Source organism: Aulonocara sp. 'chitande type north' Nkhata Bay, linkage group LG7 (assembly GCF_057382095.1).
Source record: "Aulonocara sp. 'chitande type north' Nkhata Bay isolate Kocher_YH1m ecotype deep benthic linkage group LG7, A_spYH_male_GT1.1, whole genome shotgun sequence".
Classification (NCBI taxonomy): domain Eukaryota; kingdom Metazoa; phylum Chordata; class Actinopteri; order Cichliformes; family Cichlidae; genus Aulonocara; species Aulonocara sp. 'chitande type north' Nkhata Bay.
This window is the reverse complement of record NC_141350.1, coordinates 35,979,437-36,004,890: the sequence shown is the minus strand read 5'-3', so window position 1 is coordinate 36,004,890 and position 25,454 is coordinate 35,979,437. Positions and strand designations below refer to the sequence as shown.

The window sequence follows — 25,454 nt, the reverse complement described above, 5'->3', positions numbered from 1 at the left end:
GTTTCCTAGAAAAAGATATTTAAAAAAAAAGAATGATTTTTTCTAAATCTTGTAACCACGAATAAAATCCCACTCACTTTCACTGCAGTGGAGTAGAGGCAGAAATCTCAGGATGTACAACTGAAAACTTTGGCAAATAAAACCAACACTATTTTCACAGCTAGAAACCACAATATGCAAGTGACATTTTTTTTTGACATATTTATTGAGCAACTGAGCCTGTGGGCTGCACGGCTGTGTGTTTTCAGAAAGAGTGTGCCCACTTTGTGTGAATTGGCGAGTGTGTGTGTGAGAGAGTAGCACATCTCATTAGGCCCAAGCAGTGCTGTTGTCTGCAAGGGTACGTAAGTCCACATCGCTCCGTCTCCGTGGGATGTTTATTAAATTAATAAAAAGTTGCTCAAGGCGAGCTGTACCAGGGAATGCCCAGGGCTCGGCCGTGATTGGCACTCTCCGCCGCCTTGCGTTTTCTCAAGGGTCCGCCTGCGTTTGCTTTAACTAACTGGCCGTGACTGAGGAGAGCGGGCTGACATAAAGCTCCTCTCTTCTCCCTCCTCCTCTTCTTCCTATCTGTCTCCCTCCTCATCTGACTGGGTCCTGTTCACTTTGAATTGGGTGTTGCAGGAAACCAGTGAAACCTCCAGCTTTATCTTCTTTTTAGGACGATCTGCTGTTTAGCTAATTAAATTTAAAATTATTAGCTAAATAGAGTATTTGACCCAGTAGATTCTGTATGGGAAATGATACAAATATGTATAACTTGCAGAAGAGCTCATGAAATCTGTAAATCATGCTTTCTGTTATTATAATGACACTTTCTATGTATGTTAGTTTTTCTGTCTTCTTCAGGTGAAGCTTTTTTTAAGTATAAACATCACTTTTAGAGCATTTCCACATCTTTCGATTATCTTACCTCAATTTTGAAGATTTTATTCCCGGTGATGTGATGTTAACACCCAGTTCTTCTTTACATAACTCAGTGAGACAGCTGTGCAAATGCCTATAGAAAAAAATAAGAGCAGAGGTCACAAAGAGGAAACAATATTTATATCGACGGAGAATCGTCAGACTCAGAGACTCCTGTGGGAAAGATGAGCCTTGTTTGTTGGAGGAAAAAGAAAAAAAAAAGAGAAAAGAGTCATTATACAACCGTTTCTCACTTCACACAAACACTTTATTTAGACTACTGGTATTATGTTCCAATTAAACTCAAAAGAAAAGTCTGGCATTTCAAACTCTTCAGAGAATCTGCATATTGCCTTTCAGGAAAAAAAAAAAAAAACAAAGAACAAAAAAAAAAACAAAGGAAAAAATTAAAATATATTATCATCTTTTAAAATCCTTTTAAAAATAAACAAGACAAACACAAACAAAACACAACAAAAAAGCCCCACTCTGTCTCTTTCACTTTCTATCTCTCCGTCTATCTGACTCTTTCCAGCTCGGCTGGGCGACTCTCTGAGGAGGAGGAGGAAGCTGAGAGAACTCATTTGCATATAAACTGTGAGAGGCAGGGATTGTCATCGGCGGCACATTAGACGCAAGGAGAGCGAAGGGAGAGGATTTTCATGTGCAAATTTCAGCCTCGCCAACTCTGTGCATTATTATTTCATCAGCGCCTAAGAAGGAAACCCCTCCGATCCCCAAACCCCACCATCATCCCCATGGACGCCTCAAGATTCAGACCAAATCCCCCCCCCCGCTCAAGTTGCGCCACTTCCCCAGAACGCCCCACTGCTGAGTAGCTGTTTACACTGGGGGTCCACAACACAGGAGGAGTCAATCCGTCTCTGCGTGAGATCAGATAAGAGGGAGCTGCAGAAAGAATGAGCACACATACACCAATTGTGACCAGCAATATTGGTGTTCCCTTGCATTAATTGCTTGTAAACTGCGAGGCTGGAGGCTTGCTGGCTTTCAAATTTAAAAAGGAGATTACAGCCAATTAGCAAGTCCTCTGAAAGCACTTTACTGCCTGGGGAATAGCAGCTGATCCCTAATATGGGACAGCTGTGAGCAACAAAAGAACAGTCGCAGTCCTGCTTCTGAAAACACACTTGCAAGAGGAGCACTTTCAAAAACACACACATATTGTATGTGCTCACATGCAAATAAAAGAAAACCTGATTGATGGCTGCAAAGAAGTGCCATTATGGGCATGAAAAATGAATGAATGTGAGGCATGCAAACAGGCACGGAGTGCACGCACACATTCCCAAAAGTGACAAAACGGGAGCAGGCAGGGAGGTAAATATGTTTTAAAAGGTGAGAGGAAAACGTTTGTGGGTTGGGGAACGTATTTCATCCTTTTAAATCAATTTGTCAGGTTCTTCTCGGAGCCGCGTTACCAAAAGAGCCGAGTGTTTCCCTGTAAACTGCCATCTTTAATTTCTTTGTCTGACATGCTCCACTGTACCACGACACACCAGAGACCGAGCGTGAGGTGAGCAAAAGGTTCAAAGCCCAGATGGGAGCAGAGCCTGTGTACCCCTGAGCACCGCGGGTTAACTCATTCACTCTCATGTCAAACAGTAGGTAGGAAGAGGAGGAACACAAGTCAAAAGATCTCCACAGGCTCGGTAATCTACGATGATTTATGCCGAGCCCCACGACTCAAACATTACGAGTCAAGCTCGCTGATTCCCTTCTTCCTCTTTATCTTTTCTCTCCGTGTTTCATTCCACTTTCTGCCTGTTTTCTGCCTGTGTACCTTTCTGTCACGTTCGCTCTGCACCTGCACATCCTCAGCTACACCCCGCCGCTGCCGCCCTGCCATCTTCTTCTGCCTTCTTTCCCGTCCCCGCACGCACATTAGCGAAAACAGCTGTCTGCCAGCTATTGTCACTTCAGGTAATGAGACTCTTAGGTTTCATACAAAACAGTTTGTGAAATCTAAATGTCGAGGTCCACAGTCCTAAAAATGTGTTTTTGTTCGACAGATAAATTGATTTTGGTGCTTCAACCTTACCACAGCCTTAACGTGTGGATTTAAGGCTGTTAACGACCCTGATAGGTAGCCAAAATTAGAAGCTATTGCAACTGGTTATTGTGGTTATTGGGACAGATACCTGAACCTGCACCGATATCACAGTTCAATGCGGTTTCATTGCATTACTATTCTCCTTTTGCCAAAACTGGAGCACATTCAAACCTTCTAAGATCAAGTTTGTCCACTTCTGGTGCTAAAAGAGGAGGATAAAAAAACATGTGTGCTCTGACATGTAATGACGTTGCATCTCCAAGTGAATCTGTAGCTTCACAGAGCTTAACAGATCTCTTCAGTCTTGCACCAGGACTTTGATAACAGATATTTTGGGTTCAGTCTTTTGCAGGGTGAGGTTTCCTTCAGTCAAACTTGTTCTGAGAGGATCAGCAGACTGGACATTTTAATTTTAGTTAGGCTTAAGCACAAAAAAACCCACTTTGGTAATCTTTAGTAAAAGATCACGGTTTGGGTAAAATTGCAACAGTTACTAAGTCTTTTAAAATGTTGTTTTCCTTGATTGGTGACACCTCCCTGCTCATCATACACAAAACCTATGCTTCTTACAAAAATATATTTCCTATTACTCACAAATCTGTACTTACTGACACAGAAACATAACAACTTTTTTGTGGCTATTTCACAAAATGCTGTGACACTGGGCTGAAAATGTTCCCCAAAGCATTCCTGACAATTATTTGTTGGCGAAGACCTTTGCTGTTGGACCGTACCATTGCTGTCAGAGTATGTGTTGCCCTGCAAGAATGTTTAGGTGTGTGATTTGTGTCAAAGTAACATCCAACTCAATGCTTTTTTTTCCTAGTAAAACACCTGTTGGTCTGATTGGTGTATACTTCAGAGTCTTGTTATTATGGCTTTCTGTTTTCTTCTCTCTTTCTCTGTACTCGCACCTCATATTGCTTCTCCTCTAACTGATAACATGATCATTGTTTTCTGCCTTGTCTGTTTTGGTGCACTGCAATAAAGTATATTTATCAAGGTGGATAAATATATAAAAAAAAGAGTAAACAATCAACTGGCTCAAATAACTTGTCACTGTTGACTTTTTGCATCCATAGGGTGCCCATTTTTGTGGGTAAAGCACATTAATATGATGTCAGAGATCAAATATCATTATTTTGTATTATATTATTATATAAAAAGGGTTTTTTTGAGACGCAGTTGGATTTCCAGGTTCTCATAAATCTCTGTGCTTCTAAGCATTTTAAGAAATGCCCAATTTCTATCCACTAAATAAAATGTAGAGACAAAGCAGCACATTTTATTTCCAATCATATACTCCACTCAACTGCTGCTTAATTCTGCATGCCAATCATCTTGTAAGACTGGGTGTCCCGTGCTCTCGCTGTGCTCAGGGGAGTATTTGTTTATAGCATGACCCTCTCTGTAAAGTCAACAGCTGTTTCCAGTCGGGCTTATTCGCGACACCACCATCCTTCAACATGATGGGTTTTGCCTTTTAACGCATCGCAGTTAACCACATCCTAATTAGAACTAATGACTTCCTTGTTAAAGACCTCTGCAGCTAATTGGCATACTGAACTGAAAGCAGAGAGAAAACCACTAGGAGGTGAGGAATTTAAAAAAATAATATGTAAGTTGTAAAACGAGGGAGGCTGACCAGAGAACGCTGCTAACCTTCTTATCAAACTGCATTTTTAATTAGAGATAATCAATATTCAAGGCAACAGATTTAACACAGTTTATATATCCATCACGGATCATAAATACTTAATGATTAAAAAAAAAAATAAAAATCTGAAACCCCAACACTCCCAGATTTTTATTCCCCAAGTTTATGGCAATCTGGCAAATCAGATATGATTAATTATAAATTAAACTATTAGAGCACGCTTCAGAACCTCACGTTCACAAATTGCATCCACAACTGGGGTTGAACATGAATTTGCTCTCCTGGTATTTCTGCAGCTTGTATGCAAAGTCGCTGTGTCTGATTCGCATGCAGGGTCTGTTCTGCACCCTGTAGTTTCATTTAGATCAAAAAGACTCAAATAGACAGAGAATCACAGGATATCCAGAATATCTGATCATCCCCCCATCACACCTCACCTTGCCTCTGAGAATCTGAGCAGCTACCGAGACAATCTCATTAAATCGGAGATGTAAGAACCGGAGGGAGAAATATACAGCAGTAATACTCCTTGCTGTTGAGTTCGCTGTAAGATACAGTGAATCCTAAGTGCTTCAGCAACCCTCCATGTTGGACCGTTCAGGGAAGCAGTGGACATAAGTGGAAGCTTTGACAGTCACACCACATTAGTGCAGTAACTGTAAAAAGGCCTTTCTGGGATTTGTTCCCTAAAAATACTCTCACACCACTGGAAGCTGAAGTCTCTCTGGAGCCTTATTTGAAGCCTCGCAGCCTGAGGACAAGGCAGGCAGAAAAATAAATAAAAATAATCAAACATGCCCTCAAACAGCTCCTATTACATACACAACATGGCAAACAGTGCAGAAAGAAACAGGACAGAGAGCAATGGCATCTTGGGGCAGAGGGCTGCAGGGCTGGGTGGGGGCCGCTCGGGTGGAGGTGGTAGGAGGGGTGCTCTAATGGGCTTGGGGAGGCTGCTGAGCCCTGCTGGAGGCCCACAGGAGGCCTTAGCCTGTGGTCTTGCCTTGGGCAGGCCTGCCATAGCAGCAGTCAGGTGGGCTGACAGACTGAGGGAGAAAAGGCCCTCCCCATGTGGCCTGCCATCACTCCCACAGCCCCCTCCCCTTTTCCTCCCTCTGCACAGATGTTCAGGGTTTGGGGAGCAACAAGCTGCACACAAACAAACAAAGACGGGGATTTAACATCTCCAAGTTGCATCTGAGTGATATCCTTCAGTGGATTGCTCTAATTGAGTCTCTGTGGTAGCTTTTAATTTTGGCATGTGCCGACCTCTCTGCTGCAAGATTAAAAGTTAAATGTTTGCTCATGCAATATGAAGGAGCCTGTAGTTTAAGGGTTATTAATTAATGGTCATTTACAGGCATGAATTAAACATTAACACAAGTCTGACATGTTGACACGTGTTAGTACAAAGTTTAGATTTGTGGAGTTGAAAGCGGCAGCAAAATCAATCTGCTCGTCAACACATATAAGTCTTTTCTCAATGGTCCGCTCTGGACTCGCTCGGTACTTATATAGCCGACCTTTGGCCCAATAGTTCCCCGAAGCCCCATCTATACAGCCCGCTGTAGGAGGTAAAGATCAGGGCTACCCAGCTTGGACTCACCCCTCCTGACCAGTGACGTGTGTAAAGCCTCTGGCATGACTCTCAGCATGGGAAAAGTGCAGCTTTATCACCACTGCTCAAACATTCATCACACAAACCTCTCTTGCAGCACAGGGAGACAATAACGCCTCCATCAATTCCCATCTGAAGCTGCCGATTTCGGCAAAAGGTGGCACAGAGGCAACTTCAAAGTTCTGGGATACTCAAAGAAGAAAAAGGAGAAGCAAGCAGGGACAGTCGAGGAGGAGCATCTCTTTCCAGTCAGGAGGGAGGTCATTATCAGGCCATGTTTACGCCGGTACAGAGCACACTCATGCGTGTTGCTGTTTTAACATTTGAAATACAGTACTGCAGCCATCACTTCAGGCAAAATAGTTTATGTTCCTATGTCTGTGTGCGTGTGTCTGTGTGAGTGTTGTACAAAAACTCCACCAAGGCGCCACTTTAAAAGGTATTTGCATTATTTCTGCATAGAAAGGTGAAGGTCAGTGTTTCCCCAGCCAATCGCAGCATCTCAGCATAAACAGCAAAATAATACTTTAGAAAGTACGGCACCGGGAGACTAGACGGCAAAAATGTCAGATTTAACGAGTCATTTGGTTTGTTTTCAGCTTTTTTTTAACAACCCCCTCCCCATAAAAATAAATAACAATAAACTGCCATTAAGACCTATAATATTTTTCTGCTGACAGCAAATAGTTGACATGAATGCACTCAAGCAAAGGAGGGAAAGCAGCTCTCGCCTGAATAGTAACAAATATCTGCTTCTAAAACTGAGTCTGAGGTAAAAAGGGGACGTGGACTAATGAATCCCATCAGAATACATTTACTCAAAAAGCAACAACTAGCATTAACTGTCTCGTTGAAGGCGCATAGCATATTTTATCAATTCTTGATCTGAAAAGCATCTTTGATGCTTAATGGCTATTAAAAATACCTGACTGAAATACAGCAATTTTATAAAATAGAAGATCCAGAAAATTCTTTACAGCATTTTTACTGTAAAGGTGGGAGAAACAAAATCGACACAGCACAGTATTGCGATATTTTGTGATGTGATATCATATCAATATAGCAACACCAAATATTGAAATTTTATTACATTAAATAAATAAAAATACTGTGGGAATACTATGAATAATGGGGCTCATATTGCCTGGTAGGAAGAAATCTCTCTGCAAACAGTCACAATCTGTTAAACTTGAACTGACTGCAATCAATCTCAGAGAGAATGTTAAAGGTTTACAAATAATTGTTATCTAATTTACAAATGCAGATAAACTGCTCACATTTCAATCAGTTTGAATGAGTCTTTGAGGGGCTCGACTCAGCTGGCTGGCAGCTAGTTCTATTCTGGTTATTAGTTATTATTAATCCTCCACAACATGGTTTTTGTCCTGTCTTTCTTGCTTCATACATAAGATAAGATAAGATAAGATAAGATAAGATAAGATAAGATAAGATAAGATAACCTTTATTAGTCCCACACGTGGGAAATTTGTTTTGTCACAGCAGGAAGTGGACAGTGCAAAAGTTATATAGCAAAAATTTGAATCCAATAAGAATAAAATACTGTACACAACTGTACAGAATAAAATAAAATACTATATACAGTAGAATAAATAGAATAAAATATACAATAGGATAAAAATAGAATACAAATGCTGTATACAACTGAGTAAAAAACCAGTTGAAGCAGATGGGTGCTCCTCTTTCAGCCTGGCTGTGCTGGTGGTTTCTTCCTGCTAAAAGGGAGTTTTTCCTTCACACCTTCTCACTTTTATGCTCAAGTTATGCTCAGAGGGGATCATTTGATTTGTTGGGGTTTCTCTCTAATATTGTAGTGTCTTAGAATATAAAGCACCTCACAACTGTTGTTGAGATTTGGCACTGTATAAATAACTTGAATTGAATTGATTATAGTTCTATAGAACATAAATGTTGCTAACTGCAAATGTAATAGTTAAATGTGCAGTTTTGTTAAATGTGAATTTCTTTCTTTGCAGCAATAGATATCTTTAACAATTTATCACAGTTAGTTTCTGTATTATCTGAACCAGACTGTGTGTAATTGCCAACTTGACCCCATTCAATCACAGACTGACAGAAGACCAGTGTTGGGTAAGTTACTTTAAAATAGTAACTTAGTTACATTACTAGTTACTTCTCTCAAAAGTAACTCAGTTACTTCAAGTTACTCGTTACTTTCAAAGTAACTAGTTACTAGGGAAAGTAACTTTGGTTTTACTCAGAATTCTCTTGTTAATGTGTTTCTTCCATAACTTTGCCAGTCTTCTAGCTTGCTTACTTGCCACAAGTGCACTGTGCCACCTACCAATAGAAAGGAAAAGATAATGTGCATATTTCCACGAGAGAAATCCCACGCCTGGACCGTCATTGACTGCTGCCATGATTCTAGCCTACGTCACAGCGTCATGTGCGCCTTTTACATCCAACACAAAAACTGCAGTCGTGGTGCTTTCGATTGTACTCAGAACTCGGAAATTCTGCCTTCTGAATAGGAAGATGTAGGTAACACCAGACTGCAGATGAGCTGCATACAGGGCTGGACTGGGAAAAAAAAATCGTCCCGGGCATTTTGACTAGAGACTGGCCCACCATTATAGGAAAAATCATAAAGCCTTTGAATGAAAACAAACGCTGTTGTGACAGTGATGTACACTGTTCTGATGGTATATATGCATCAATCTATCAATCGTTTGTTGTAAGATTCAGATAATTATTTTTTAAAAGCTAGACATTTTAAATGAGAATAAGAAAGAAAAGTGTTTCTTTGTGCCCTCCTTTCCCTGTTAATGCCCTACATGCCCCCCTGGCAACACTTTGCTAGACCCGCCCCTGCACAGTTACCAGCTGTCAGCTACCTAAAAAAGGATCCTGGTGTTATTTGTCTCTCAGAAACAGTTCATAACTTCCCTTCAACTCATTCATGTCACCTAAAAGGTAAACCTGTTTCTCCATCACAGCTCTGATGATCCAGTAAGGACATCTCCTGGTTTCATCTTCATGTTTCCCTCTCACCAGATATACAAACCGATATCATGACCAGCAGCTTTTTTGCAGCTGTGGCTCCAGCAAACATCAGCTGATACTAGAAATTAATATTAAATAAATTCTAACAACAGCTGATCAAGCTTAAACGTGCTGCTGTTGTTTAGCACGACATCCGCTGGTTTCCTCTTTCGGCGCAAAGTGAGCGATAAACAAACAAGAGAGAAAAGCCGATCAGCTGATCATTGATCAGTTTCATGATTGAAGTAGAAACAGGAGAGGGAGGGGGAGAGAATGAGAGGCAGCTGTGCAGCGTAAAGACAGAATAACTCCAGCGTTGTGCCTTTTTCATTGTAGCTGGATTACGGAACAAACTGTTCCCTTTCACCTCAATAAGAAACGCGTAATATTTTCTCTGAATACCAGACGGGACGGTTGGCAACTCTAATAACTTATGAACAAAATAAAGTTTAACATCGTTAACTTCATAGCACCACCCAGCTGTATAGAAACTCCGTCATGCTAGCTAGCACGCAGTACGGAAAAAGTCAGAATAACGAAAATAAACTCCACCTAAACTTGGTTCATATCTGACCCAGAGAGACTGCAGGTCATAACTTCTTACCTGAAGTTCAGTTCACACTTGGACCGGCGGCCGCCTCGGGTCTCTTTTCCTTCTGCGTCCCTTTTCCTTCATCCACCTGCTGGCCTCCACCACTTGCTAATGTTACTGAATCTGTGGAAGCTCCGTGATAGCCACCACACGTAGTAACGAGTAACGAGCCTATCTAAATCCCAGTAACGACTAACGCGTTCCTGATTTTGGCATAATAACTAGTTACTGTGCTCGTTACCACAATAATAACGTAGTTACTGTAACGCGTTACTTAATAACGCGTTAGTCCCAACACTGCAGAAGACTGATAACAAATTGGCTTCTTCTCCTGCTTTTGTCTGTGGCTTTGTCAACACTTCTGTCTGACGTGGCCATCGTGTTCAAATAAAGCAGGCTTCTCTCTTAATGTTAGTGTTAGCGCCCATGTTGCGACTGCTTGATCAGTTCAGTACAGTGTGGGCACAGAGCACAAACACTTTGGTTGTGCAGAAGAAACCGCTGAACTCAATTTTTTTAAAGAATGAAGAACAGTTAAGAACAATGAAAGTGCAGTTATTTCTGTGGCAGAGCTGTTTACAGACCTGCTGCGCCGCTCACTGTCTCTACAAACCAGTTAACCCATAATTCATTAACATAAAGTGTGACTGAAAATAGCAAAACAAAGTCAAACTATGCCATATCAGTGATGTCAAGTGAAGTATGATAACATATTAGAATTGGAAATCTGGCAAAGTGATGATAACAACCTTGTGCACTCGCTCGGAAGGCGAGAAGAGGGTTAAGCGAACAAAGCCTTGAAAAAGAGTCCAATTCTCCAGCTCCTGCCCCAATCCTCGCAGTTACCCCCACAAAGTACACAAGAAAAAAGAAAATAGTATCATGCATATCATTCATTAGCAGCAAATAAAAGAAATTCTCTCTAATAGTGCCCCCAAATCCCTGAGCTCCCAGCACCACGGCGCAGGGAACTGAGGAAATGGGGGAGAGAGATGCAAAAGGAAGCCGTCTCCCTCAAGTGCTTGTTAGGCCCAAATTATTATGGCGATGAATAATTTTAAAAATAAATAAGAAAATAAATAAATAAAAAAAGGAACATTTATAGATCTAAGTATTATCAGAGGAGCCGCGGGTCTGTTGCCAAGCTCTCTGGGCCCGTTTGAAATCCGCCTTTGTTTTTCACTTTGATCTTTAACTGCTAACCTATCCATTGACTTCACCTGAATCCCCCACCCGTTAGCGCTTCTTCACCCACTTCCTCCTGTTAAACTTTTCTCCTACGAGGCGCAGCACTGCCCGCACTAAGTGGCAATCATGATCGCATCATCATCCTCATCATCCTCGTCATTAACTTTCTGTTCTTCCACAACAATAATTAACATACTGCACAGGGAGCAAGATTAGGCAGAGAGAGAGATGCTGTGGTAAATGAATATAGAGCAACACAGAGCAAAGAGTCGAGGGAAGGAAGCCATGTTGGAGAGAAAAAAAGACAGAAAGGAGATGAGAGAACACTGAGACCAGCTCGAAGACTCGGCTTTCTCTCCTCCTATCACAGTTTCAATGATTTGCTTTCTTTTTTCGCTCCTTGCTTTCATTTCTTTTCCTCTTGGTTTCTTCTGCTTACTGTTTATCTTTTCTTCTCTTCTTTGTTCACTCCTCTTATCTTTTATATTTCTTCTCATCTACTTCCCTCTGACTTTCTTCCTCCTCCTCGTCCGGTCACGTCTTCCTTCTTCTCATTTCTGGTTTCTGCTTCTCCTGCCATGCTTTACATTCCCATTTGGTTCCTCTTGTTTTATCTTATCCTTTACTTTACTTTCCTTTACCTCCTTCCTTCTTATGTTTTTGTATGTCTATTCTCATTTTCTTCTCCTCTTTCATTTCAGACTTTCCATTTCCTTTTCTCTTTCACCCATGTTCTACTTTTATCACCTTCATTTCATTTCCCTTATTTCTTTCTTCTTCTTTTTACACTTCCCTCCTCAGTATCTTCTTTCCTTTGCCATCCTCTTGCTTCTTTTTCTTTAATCTAATCCCTTTTCCTCCTTCCTCGCATTTCATTTTCTCTCATATATGTTTCCCCCCCGCTATGGGTCCCTCTGGTATCCATTTTCATAATTTCTTCCTCTTTTTCTTATTTTACTTTCAACTTAATTCCTTTTATCTCATTTCCTGCCACCTTGCTTCCTCACTTCTCACTATAAAATCTCCTCTTACCTATTTGTATCATCCTTTCTTCTTTTCAAATATCATTACCTCTTTCCTGTCTTTTTTTATCCATCATCCTTTACATGCTTTTTCATGCCTACACCCTTTGTCTCATTTCCTTCTCTTTACTTTCACAAGTTTTTGTCTTTTTTAAAATCTACTTTGCTGTTCTCATTTTCTCATGAGCCCACTTTTCCATTTTCACTGTTTCTCATTTAATTTTATTAATCTCTTCTTCCCTAATTTACTTTCCTTTTTCCTCATGTTCTCATTTCTGCTCTTTCTTTCTTCCAAGTTCTTTATCTAATTTCTTCCTCTTTCGCCCAAAACTTCCTTTTGCATTTCCTCGAATTTCCTTTCTCTCTTTCCCTCACATTGACTTGACCTCCTGCACTGATGCTTCTTCTAATTTCAACTTTGTTTCCTCTTTTCTTAGTTCATATGTCCATCTCCTCTACTTTTCTTCCTTTTTTCTTTTACAGTCTATTTTTCACTCTTCCCTTCCTATCTCCACCTTCTCCCTAATTCCTCCATTTTTATTATCTTCTTCTTGTCTCATTCATTTCCTTTTCCTTTTTATGTCCTTCCTTCTGCTCCATTCTCATCTTCCTCCTGAGCATTTCAGACCTCCAGTGAAGCAGCATCTCAGCTCTGTGGTCTGTGCCTGGCCTCTGATTCATATTATAATGAGACGCATCCCAACATCCCATTTTCACTGTACTCTTCCCCACCTCCTCCCCACCTCCTTCCCTGGCTCTCATGTTTTCCCTGGTACCCAACGTCACCCCCCACTCTCCCCACTTTGCTCCCCAGGTCCCCGAGTGGCTCGCTCGATTCCGTTTCATCACACTTCAAACGGGCCCAACGCGATCCACGCAGGGAGGACCCAGGGACCCGAACATCTGCACGGGGAGGCATGTGTTGTGTGGTACTCCAGCGTCCGAGGGGCTGGGGGGGGGGGGGGGGGGGGGGACACGCAGTGCTACGAGCAGATGTCACTGGGAGCTGAGCAGCAGGCTGGGGGATGCCGCAGGGAAAGAGAGACATAGTGAGGGACCCACCCCTGCAGCCCTGCCTGGGGAAGGGGGAGAGACAGGAGATAAACCTGAGTTTCTCCAAACACTCCACCTTTGCTCTGCTCTCCTCTCCTCACCTTGCAGCTCAACTTCCCCTCCTGCTCCCCATTTTGACAGTACATTTAGGTAATTAGTCACCTCGGCACTAATAACCTAATCATTGCTTGTCTGGGTGTGTTTTCTCTCCATTTCAAAGTCTGTGTCCTCCACGGGCTCTCCTCAGAGTGGTGTGGAGGTGGAGGGGCAGAGGAGGCATACAATTACCTTTGTCTGGTTACTCCCCATGGCACAGAGAAAGCCAAGGGTCTGATCCCAACCAAAGCAAGGGCCCCTTTTACTGGAGAGAGAGAGCCTGCCCTTTGGAAAGGGTCAAGATTGCTCTCACATCCATTAACACCGGAGCTATTTCATCACTGCCTTGTTCTGGCAGGCGGGAGCTGTTGGGGACTGTGATCAGCCTCAGTCGAGCACAGACGCTGACATTTCCCCAGTTAGTGAAAGTGGCAATCCGGAGCTTCTGCTGTCAATGAGTCATCAAAGGGCTTGTTTGAGAACAGCTGTTGACGTCAGTGCACTGCCACAAGCGTTAACCCTTGTTGAGATATGAAGTTGTTTTTTCTTCCCGTCTGCATGCATGGGCATCATACAGGCAGATCTCTAAGTTCACAGTTAATCTGCCATCAAGCAGGCAGCGTCTTCTGACAGCTCGAGCGGTACGGTGAATATTAAAAACTTGATTTTTGCAGGTGTCTGGTGTTTATTACAAGTATACTTTGCTCAGCTGCCCAACATTTTCCAAAGTATACTTTAAAAATTTGTTGTTTTTGTTTTTTTGTGGGGTTTTTTGTGCCAGGAAGGTATTACATTTCTTTTATTTCAGAGCTGTGAAATCCTCCAGCAGTAATGTGTTGTTTTCAAACTACTTCACTGTCTCACAGCTGCAGTCACTGTTCAAAACTGCAAAGTTGTTTCTCCAATTTTAGTGCGTTCGTGCGTTTTTAAAGCCAGAATGTGGAAACGACACAGACGCTACATATAAGATTTGTTGAATTTTAATGCTCAGAGTGTTTACAAAACATGCTGGAAGCTGCGTTTCCAGTATAAGGAGTAATAATAAAAACACAGCTGTACCTTACCTGCAATTTTTCCACCATTCTATGATTTGATTTGACAAATTTATTTTCATTCACCGTGTTTTTGTGTAGGACATCAACAAGTTGCCAAAATTGTATCTGTTTTTTTTTTTAATACAACTTGAGGAAGAGTTCACGTGAATTTTCCCAGTTGGGAATTAATTTTTTACGTTACTCCAACACTGCATGAATGCACAATGAGATTTGGACACACAGGGTACAAAAATATAGATTTGTCTGCTGTGACTTAAGTGGGTTTGTATTAGGCCAGTATGGTGAGTATTATAATGCATTTATCTTACATTTACAATGTAGTTTAGCAGATGGAGAATTTTTTGATTATCATTCAATTTAAAGTATAGCTGAAGCTGCGTTTAGTTTTGCAAACATGTTAGCACAAACTACAGTAATGCACAGATGAAAAGGTTGAAAAATAAATAACAGAAATAGTCACAGTGAGTTTATGTAATAAGCAGTAAAAGAGCTAAGAAACCTCCTAGATTTTCAATCTGTATCTGCTTTTCAATTTGGAATATTTTTCAAATCTCAACAGTTTGGACTCGTGTCCTGCAAGCACAAAAAAAATCTGCTTATTGTTGCTCTGAAATCACCCTCATTCATTCCTTATAATCTAGTGTTGTGTTTTTGGTTTTGGATCTCCAGCTGTGCTCACTGCGACAGCCGTCATGTCACCCTTTTTTATTATTCAAGTTTCTTGGAGCCAAACAGCTGTTTTGCATGGCAGATTGAATCAGAGCTTGTCATGACTCCTTTACTTACTCCGGTGATGGATAGAAGGACTGAATTCTTGCATTGTGGCACAGTTAAAAAAAAACACAAAAACAAAAAAAAGGAAAGAAGCCGATGTTGTAACCCCTCGGTACGTCGATGATGAATTGCAAAAGACTGTAGCTTTTAAGTGTGCTGTGGAGGTTGTTAGAGTGAGATTTTCGCAGTGTACATTTATACTTGTATATAAATTAAGTTTCACAATGAATAAAACATCTAAACTTCACATGCATAGACTTTTAGTCAGAGGCAAGCGTCAAAAGCAGAGAGAAACAAAATTAATCGTTGCAGCCACTAACAATATTCTTGTCCGTAACGAACTCCTTCGAATGGATTTCACAAGGAAACGCGTGGTAGACGGGCTTTATTAGACGGAGCTGAATGCATTGCTTTGGCTTGATGGCGAAGTCGATGTGCTTCATCACAGTCTGGGTAATGAGAGATAACTTCCCTGCTTCTGCAGGAATCGAGTCCGGCACCACAACCCCCATGCATTTTTTATCAGCTGCAATTACTCAGAGCTTGTTGATATTTCCCATTCGTTTCATTTGGGAAAATTTGCATCTGATAACCAGAGGCCTGCTGTAGGGCTAAGCGAACTGTGCTGCAGTAAATTATAGGTCTCAGACTGTCCAACAACAAACTGGAGGATTTGCTAATGGCCACTCTGCAGAACAGGTCATCTGCAGAGAGGTCTTCCTTTTTAGATGTACTGTGCACATTCATTCTCCTGGCAGTTTAGTCAAAACTTGTGAATAGTACACATTGTGCTTTTCAATATTCTTCATTTGGATCATTCTCCCCCTCCTCACACGAGGTTGCACGTAAATGATGAAACAGTCTGCGATTTATGACGTCGCTCAAGGTGTAAGGTATCACCTGTCTACCAAAAATGCTCAATTTGCTTTAACCAAGATGAGCTTTGCTTCATTTCTCCAACTGCACTCTAAAAGTAGCAAAAATTATCTAGATGTAGGCCCAGCATCCTCAAAGTGGTTGCATGTTGTGGAGCCCTTGAATGGCAAGGAAATAAAACTACAGTGTGGTACTTTTCATTTGTCTATAATTCATTTGATACAAAGATAAAGCACCACAGAACAAGACTGCGGGAGTCTTCAGTTTCAACTCTTCTGTTCTACCAGACTTAATCTCTACAACAGTGACAAACACCACCATGTTCAGTGTGTGCGTTTTTCTTGTGTAGTCCTCAGTTACATGCTGACTCTTAAAATCGCCACTCGATAATCAAAACTTTTGGAATCTTGGCCTAGGCCTGGAGTTTTTAGAAAACTGGTTTATTTTAAACGATTAAACTATAAATAATCTAGCTTCAGCCAAAGTCTTGTGAGAATTGGTGTCTCTTAATTGGACTGCCCTCATCCATACCTTGCCAGGTGTAGACAGTTAGCAAGGCAACACTGTAAACTCATGCACTGCCACTGCAAAGCAATGAGGGGTTGTCATCACAGTTAAATTACTGGGCAGCTGCAACATGGTACAAAACAAAAATGGACAAAAATGAGATTGCCAGGAAATACATAATTGAGACACATTCCAAAAGTCATTGCACGATTAAGCAATCTATGAAGGCTGGGTCAAAATATGTGATTATAGAGCATTTAATATATGCAGACTATGACAGGTGGCCGCAAGCCTAAAGATGTCAGCCACTGCCCCAGAGTAATAAAAGAAAAAAAGCACTGCATGATGTTGCTTTTGTACTGTCGGTTTCTCTGGCGTACAGCGCTTTCTTTAATCAACTCTAATTAGCAGCAGTTCTTTTCGATTAATGCCGCAGACCTGAGGTAGAGATGAAGCTTTGAATATCAGTATTTCCCTGACAGGACGGGGAAGATGAGAGCTGATTGACAGGCAGCCTTCTACCCTGATCAAGGTGAGGAGACCAGGGTGGCTGCTTCCTGGTGTCTTGGATTTCTTGTAATTGACAGGTGCAGAGAGACGTTCGGGGGTCCTCGTGGAGCTCTTTGCCGTTTATGCAGATTAACACGTCACAAGTACAAATGAATAAATAAGCCAGTAAGCGCGAATCAGGCATTTAGCCTGAGGGGACGCCATCATTAACAGATTAAACAAAGTGACTAATCACAAAAACAATCCGCTTCAGAAGTGGAGAAAGTCAAAAGACGGCAAAGTTTGGGGGTAAAAAGCTAAGCAATCTCAATTATTCAGCTATTGGCAAACAAAAGATATGAATACATAAAAACCGAGTGCTGACAGATAATAGATTTTTTTTAACAGACAATTTTGATGAAAAAGAATTTGCTTGCTTATCTGCATTTCTTCCATAGCCCACAGAAGAACTGGAAGTTTATAATGAAGGAAGTTCATAAATGATCTTCGAGGGCAGGATCACACGGATGGCTTAAATTCTTAAAGCAGTCAGGCAGTGTGGGCATCTGAGGCAGAAGTCTCATGGGAATGCTTTAGGTCAGTGTGAAGAAAATGGTGGGATAACAGATGATGAACAAACGAGACCCACGCAGGGTGTACTGACACTAAAAAGAAAATCCTGCTTCCTTTGAAGCCCAAATGAGCTGATGTGAAGTCCTCATATTCCGCACACACACCCATGCCACTGCTCATGAACTGAATCCTTAAGAATCAACCAGAAATCAGATTTTTTTTTTTTCATGGCGTTTTATATATATATAAAACTCAGATGACCAGAGCGGCCGTAACCTCAAATTCAACTCCATTCCTGGAAACAACTCAGCTGTAAACACATCACTGCTTGTAAATTGGCCTAAAAGCGCTCCTGGTTTCTAGACTTCCCTTCACGCACAGCGGACACCAGCCTACTTTGACCTTCACACCGAGCCATGGCCCAAAACCTCAGCTATTGATTTTTCTAACTATCTGTTTACTCCTCGTCTTCACACTTTCCCAGCTGCTTGGAGAGCATCGTTTGCCCCGAGGCGATCAGCAGGGCTCAGCTTGTTCCAGTCTTTGATCATCGTTCACCCAGCGGATTAACATATGCGCACTCTCTTCCTCCCTTTGTCGCTGAGCTTGATAATAAATCTACGGCCTTCCTCTATCTCTCTCTCCCTCTCTCTCGCTCCAATATAGGACGAGCCATGAATCAATCAGCCTCGCTTTACGCCTCGTGTCCGACATGGATGCAAATCACAGAAGGATCTACGGGTAAAGCTCTGCTTATTAAAACCCGATGCCTGAGTCATTACAACCCGCTTGTGCACGTGCGTGTCTCTGAGATGAACAGCAGGTAACACTCGTGAAATACAGCAACTCCGGTGGAGATAGAGGAGATAGAACACAGACGGACAAGATTAACTGATTTCTAAGACTATTATCTCAACAGAGGCCAAAACTAAGCCTAACCCACTTTGCCAAACCAAAAAGAGAATGGGAAGCTAATGAAGTTAATTACTGAGTCATTGTGGGAGGTTACAGCCTCGTCTAAAAGAGGCTTAATCTGAGGGAAACTGCAGTGCAGAGGCTCGAGTTCATACCTGCCCTCGCTGTGCAGTAAGTGTACTAATTAAGGTTGGTTTGAGCCTACAACCATCCCAGTTAGCTCACTTAAAGGGCCAGGGCTTCTGGGGTTTGGAACAACACTCTTAAGGACTCTGCAAGTAGGACACTGAGCAAATGTGTGCGAGACCAAGCGGGAAGAAGAGAAAGTGTGCGTATTTCCAGGTAGACGGGTGACTTTTTTCTTAAAAAGCAACCCATGTGGTTTCTCTAATGGCCACTGTTGAGGCACGCCCTCACTCCCCGTTGCCTTTCTTATTTATTACGACCTAATTATATCAGTGTGTCAGCTAACACAACCAGCTCCTTGCCCTAAATGCCGCAATGCTCTTGTGACTGAACTCGTACTTACAGACCTTATGTTTCTGAGCTGTGTACCATTTAACCACAGCTTCTCGAGGCTCACATGGTTGTTTAGCCTGCTCTTTTTTTGTACCCCCACTCTGCCCATCAAGAATGCAACGGACAAGGCAGAGGACCACATGTGGCGAATGAAAATACAGTAACAACATGAGCTCAGGACTGGCAGGACGAGGCAGAGGAGGAGGAGGAAAAGGAGCGGGTCTGGACGAGTTCCCCTCCTCATCATCAGCATGTCGGCCAGAGCAGGCCTGCGAGGTGCCATAGCTGGGGCCCTATTAAAAAAAAGAGGAGGGGAAAAAAAAAACGAAGCCCAGCTTGCTGGAAAAGATCCGTCCTCTCACCTTGGAAAACAACAACCCCACTCGCTCCGACAGTGAGACAATCAGCCGTGAGCTGCTAAGGGTGAGGCGGCAGGTGACCCGGCGTGCCAAGATGAGGCCGGTTCCACACACTGATGAGCGCTTTCACAGACATCAAACCAGAGTGCCGCAGACCTCCCCACGACCTGCCTGTGCTGCCTTGTCTCCTGCTCTCTGCTTTTATTTGAGGTTGATACGGGCAGGCGGATTGGCAAATATCGATCACGGCGCTCTCGGTAAAATTCTCCCTTCAGGTCTGAGCGGTGATTACAGGCCTTGGACCCAGCTGATGCAGCCTGTGTGCGTGTATGTGTGGACATTTAGGTTTTCTCCTACCCCACCTCCCAGACAGGCTGAGGAGAGCAGCCCCATATTCTTTGGTTCGAATGTCTCCAATCATCTGCAGAAGAGAGACATCTTTAAAAAACACCCAGACAGACGGGCGGGTGGGCAGGCAGGCACACTGTACAACACAGAAAATAGGTTATAAAGCACGGAGAATAATGCATGTGAATCTCAATCATCGAAATTCAAATGATTTGGATGCATCCCCAACCAGCCCTCCTCTGCTTGTCTGCCTTCTGTCGAGGCCTCAGAGCTCACCAATCGGATCGGAAGGAAACAGGCTGCAGATTCAGAGGGTTTGCATTAGGAATGGCCCGTTATTAATTAAGCTTGTGGAGAAGAGTTTTTTGACAGCGGCTCCCGAGGCGGCGAGCGGTGTGGATCTTGGCGCTGACCTGGCCCAGCAGGGGAAGGAGCTGTGTCTTTGAGGTGGTGGTGGCGGTGGTGGAGGGGAGTAGACGGGGGCTAGAATAGGTGGTAGGCGGGAGAGAAAGAGGAGGAAGGTGGCGGATGAGGGGTGGGGGTTGGGGGGCTGGCTTCATGCCGACAGCCAGGCCTGCCACGTCTGCGTGCCCGCTTTGAAGTGTCACCTTGAGGGAAGAGCCGATGGCCGGGAAGCCGGGAGGGTGGGAGCCGCGGAGAGGAGTGGCACGGTTGGCATTGCCAGACACGGCGCTTTAATATTGCATGGGCTCCCGTCCATCTCTGTACACACTCAGGACATTCCTTCTGCTTGATTTAGTTTGAAAGTAGATCTTTGTTTTTTTTGTTTTTTTTCCTCCCTCTCCTTTCCCCTCCTCTCTCGCCATGCTGTGGCTCAACACCTGTGCTTGTTTTGTGCTCATTCCTGCCTGAACAAATGTCAAGCTCTGCAGTCAGAGGAACTTTAACAACTCCTTGCATTATGAAAGTTGACAGCGTTGCATTTGGCCTGCTGAGTGACATAAAGTCTGTGCAATATTACGTATTACAGTGCAATAAACATTCTGTCGATCAAAAGCTAATATGTTGACAGAAATATTGATGTTTTCGTGAGAAAATTTTCTTTTTTCATAAAGCACACGCATACACACACCAAAAAAAAATCTGTTAGTACAGTGAAAATGAAACCAATGTGTTTCCAGAGCTGAAGATAGAAACTTTAAGATCAATATACAATTAAAAGAAGATGTGCAGACATTTTATACTTTCTGGTCTCCAAGACGCCCTTAAACCCTTGGATGCTGAGAAAATTTAAACTTGGCAAAGAAAATCTTTAGTATGAAGCATTTCACATTTCAGAATAAAACCAAAGAAACTGGCAGATCGATACTCCCATACCTTAATGGCCAACTTTCTGTAGAATCTTACCAAGTAAAGGCAAAAAAGAAACTCTCACTCTAAATTTGCTAATTTCTAATACTGCTTTTATCCCTTCCTCCAGTGCCATCCTCCCTTTATGAAAACTAAACCATACCGTTGGGGACTCAACTTAAACTTTTATTACTTCTCTCCCATCATCACTGTGCTCGCCTGACCTGCTGCCAACACAGTTACAGAACACGGCGGAGAATTAAACATGGCGTTAGTTTGAGAAGATGCATAAGAGGGAAGTTTATCAACAGAGGCTGCAGGAAGGAGGTGTTTTGAAGTGAGGAAAAGCGCATTTAAAAAAACACTCACGCTGCACGCACTTTCTACCCACTTTAACAACCGTCCCAGTTCACAAATAGTAGTTTTAACTCCCCTGATTAGCACTGACATCTGCTGCCTTTCATCTCTCCCTCCATCTTGTTTTTTTAATCAGATTAACCCAAACGGGCATCCTTTAATGGCCTCTTTTTTAGGAAAGCTGAAAGAGGAGAGATAATTAAAATAATTAAACCGCTGGGACCGGTCTGTGCACGCTCATCTCCGGCTCTTTTCTTTTCTTCTTGCCTTTAAGTTTTGATTCCGCCTTGCTTACCAATTCAAGCAGCACAGAAAAAGAGAGGGAGAGAGAGAAAGACTCATCATCCTCACTTAATTGCATTAAGTTGACTCTCGGAGGTCCAATTTTTCCCTCCAAAACCAACAGCCAATGTAGGATCTGATCTTTAGGTGCATGTCAGCCTTCTAAATGTGGAAGCGGTGGGGGGAGGAGGGCACACTTCTAAACAGTCTTTATGGAGCATATTTATTTAGTCAGTGAGTGTATTTTGCATAAGGCCAAAGATAAAAAAAGAAAAAAGGAGGGCGGGAGTATCCTCTTTAATGATTATTTATTCATGGACTTTTAAGCTTTTAATGAGGACAAATGAAGGCGTTTTTCAGAGTGTCAGTATGTAGTATGCTTACCAAAAATATTCTTGTTTAGCATTTTCTTTTGCACTGTATGTCCACAAGGAATAAACACTAACATTTAAATATAACTAGGAGTTTGGAGCAATCAGTTTATCTTGATCTTGCATACAAACATCAAATCTCCCGCAAGTTTTGATCAAATTCTGTAATGATGATGCAGATGATGCTGATTATGATTTAACAATTTTCAGCGTTCCTTGTAACTGGCGCTAAATCTCATTGATAACCACTACAAAACAACAACAACAACAAAAAGAAACTGAAATTATAGGAGTCTGGGTGTTTTTCAGAATAAGAGTTTTCTCATTTATTTCCAATTAAAACACCAATGACAACGTTATCAATCAACAGCCTTGGAATTGAACTGTTTTACATCAGCTATTCACGCCGGTGTAAGTTATTCCCCTTCATGCAAACACACGTCATACACTGGTATATTGTAGCTTCCAAGCTGACAGCCCAAAGGGAAAAAAGTAGGCTATACTGCACCATCTGAGTTATATTCTACATTATAGGTGTACATATCTTGAATATTATAATTACACGTCTTCAGATGAATTCAAACTTCCTGTCAGAAAGAATCTAATGAATTCTTGCATGAGGATTTTACTGAGAGCAACAGCCCTGACATCTTCCTCGGAGTGCAGCCCCAAACTTTACACAAGCTTCGATGTCTTTTTCCCCTCTCATACACTTTCACTTCATTCAGATCATTTTCACAGGGCTTCATTTCAAGTTTGCACCAAAAAAAAAAAAAAAAAAAAAAAAGAAAAGAAAAGGAAGAATCCCTTTGCTGGAAATACTTAAAATTTATATTTAAATTTTCATGGAATCTTTGAGAACATTGAGGAGCAATTTCACATTTGCACTGACATCTAATTTCTCAAGTAGAGTCTGAAAGCACAAATTGCCAAGGATTCCCTATGTGCCCAATTATCCTGCATCAATTTCCTTGACCCTGCGGAATGCTGGTAAATTAATCATATCACTTTTTCCCCCCCTTCTTCTTTTTTTTTAGGGCTGTCTCTCGTGGAATACATATGCACACGTTTGATAAACTAATCATACTTGGTCGGTTGTATTCAGAAAAAAAAAAATAATTCTCTGAAGCAGGATGAGAGTCAGCAGTCAGGCCCAGAGAACTGGGAACTGATGCAACATGCAAAGTCACATACATAAACATGCAATCCATAAGCAGAAAATGACAAAAAACCTATTCATTTTTGTATTAGTAAAAACTCAATTGTATTTATTAATCAGTAAATCATTGTGTCTAGTTTTCTGTATGCAGTATTTATAGACAGTAGATGATGGTAGAAGTATTAAAGAAAATAATTAATGTGAAGAGTCATTGGCAATATTATCAATACTTTTATATAAATAAATATACACATATTTTTATGTTTATACACACACTTTAACAGCACCATTAACAGCCTAAGGATCTAAAACATCTACGGTGATTGCCTGCATAACAACGTATTTACCAGGCAGCCTTACCTGTTGATCCCAAAGACTATGGTTGATCCTAACATGGCTGCAGAGTCTGGCGTCTGTTTATGGAGGAACAGTGTCCTCTAGTGGAAGCAACACAACACACACAACAGTACAAGTACAAGTAAATAAATAAAAAAAGAGAGGGCCGTGGAAAAACAACAACCATAAAACACTGATCTCAGAAATGTACTCATCATTTGGGAAAATGCAGAACAAGTGTTCTTCTTAAATGTCAAACAGCTAGGAAAAGCTGTATTTTTTAAGGTATTAAACAAAATCTAATGGGGTCGGGTACAGATGATACACAAGGTTCTTAAAAATGTCTTTACTGTACATTGTGTAATTTCTTCTGACTGCAGAGCTTTTACTTTTGTTTCATTTTTTAGTTGTCCACCCCCCTCACGTTTTTATATAAAAATTCTACTACTTATTGTCTAGATTTTTGTTGTTTTGTATGTAACTTAAACACAAAAACAAAGCAAAGGGCAATACAAAAACCTTTTAATCATGTAATACACGCTTGAAATCTTCAAAAAAAAAAAAAAGGCAAAGCAGCACTGATAGTTCGAGCAGTTGTTAATGATGCTGAGAAAACTAGATGAAAATACTATCACGTAAGTAAAAAAAACAACAACTCTAGGTTTAAAGAACTTAAACCTTTGTTTTGGTTAAGATGCTGGTATGTAAAAGATGAAGATTTTCTTTTAACTTGTCTGAAACTGGATGAAGTGATATTTGCATGGGGCGGGAGGAGTGGGAGTCTCTGTTTTTTTGTTGTTGTTTTTTTAGAATTCTGACTCTAATTTCATAATTATGAAAAATCTGACATTCTGAGAAAAAAAAGTCAGAATTCTGACATTAAAGAGATTTTGGCCCTGATCCTCTTCCATAAAAGTCACCTCATTGCTACTAGCTATGTTGTTTATATCTATTAAATAATGCGACAGAGCCAGGGAGCATTAGCTCGATGTCGTGCTTTTCTCCGGTAGTTTAGGATTTTTGTGGGGGTATTTGTCCAAATAGTTGGAATAAAAGCCATACTAGGTAAAGCTGGGCCCAAAAGTCCTAACTAGTCAATTTGTGGACGCACTAGAAAATACTTTTACATAGTAGGCCTATTTGCTATAATTGCCCAGGCTAGTAACTTTGAGGCTTACTATTTAACTAGTTAGCCGTAAAACATTCCCACGTGACATTAAGGACATTTACCCCCATTTACTCCTCATTAATCCTTAAAAGAGTTTATAGTAGGTGGACTTACCTTTAGTCTGGACAAACCCCTTTCCCTCCCTGCTAGCAATTTTAGCTTAACTAAGCTAATCTAATCTTATCCTTGCCATATTATCAACTAAACTTTAACTGCCATTTATGGAAGCTCGTTTCTGCTGACACTGAGTATCTTGAAATTTTTAAATTCCGAGTTATTTTGACTTTTTGGAATTTTCTCATTTCAATTTCATCTGGTTTTTTTTTTTTGTTTGTTTGTTTGTTTTTAAGTGTTTTTAATTATTGTTGTATGGGGGACATATGTCAGAGGTAAGAATAAAAAACCTGTACAGGTATTACAATTAAAACGTGGAATTTTATAAAAGCAATGACTTAGACTTGGAGCAGTTCAAAGTCTGAATAAACATGTCCCCCTAACCCATTAAGCAAATTGATACCTTTTTTGTTGTTGTTTTTTAACCAAATTAACACATAATCAAACCAAGGATATCTCCTACATTTTTATTTTAGTTTTACAAATTCACAATGTCATTTGTCTTAGTTTTTTTTTTTTTTCCATCTAGTTCTAGTTTTTAAGTTTACATTAACTATTATAATACTGATTCTGAGTAAGTTAACCATTTCAGATAACTTTTCAACTTACTCAATTTTAAATTTATTAAGTCCAAATTTAAAGAACTTGAACTTTAAATTTCTAGTAGCTTAACTGAGGAGAGTAAGCTTATTTGTCTACTTCAATTCGACTGGG

The 25,454-nt window shown here is 41.2% G+C and overlaps 1 long non-coding RNA gene across 1 annotated transcript; it reads right to left on the bottom strand.

Annotated features, from left to right (window-relative positions):
* Positions 1-199: 199 nt before the first annotated feature.
* LOC147325630 (uncharacterized) lies at positions 200-25,332 on the bottom strand. Its single transcript, XR_015130370.1, has 4 exons — positions 24,741-25,332; positions 23,483-23,559; positions 914-1,000; positions 200-729 (listed from the first exon to the last, which is right to left on the bottom strand). It is a non-coding gene; the product is annotated as an uncharacterized LOC147325630 (long non-coding RNA).
* Between the last annotated feature and the right edge of the window lie 122 nt (positions 25,333-25,454).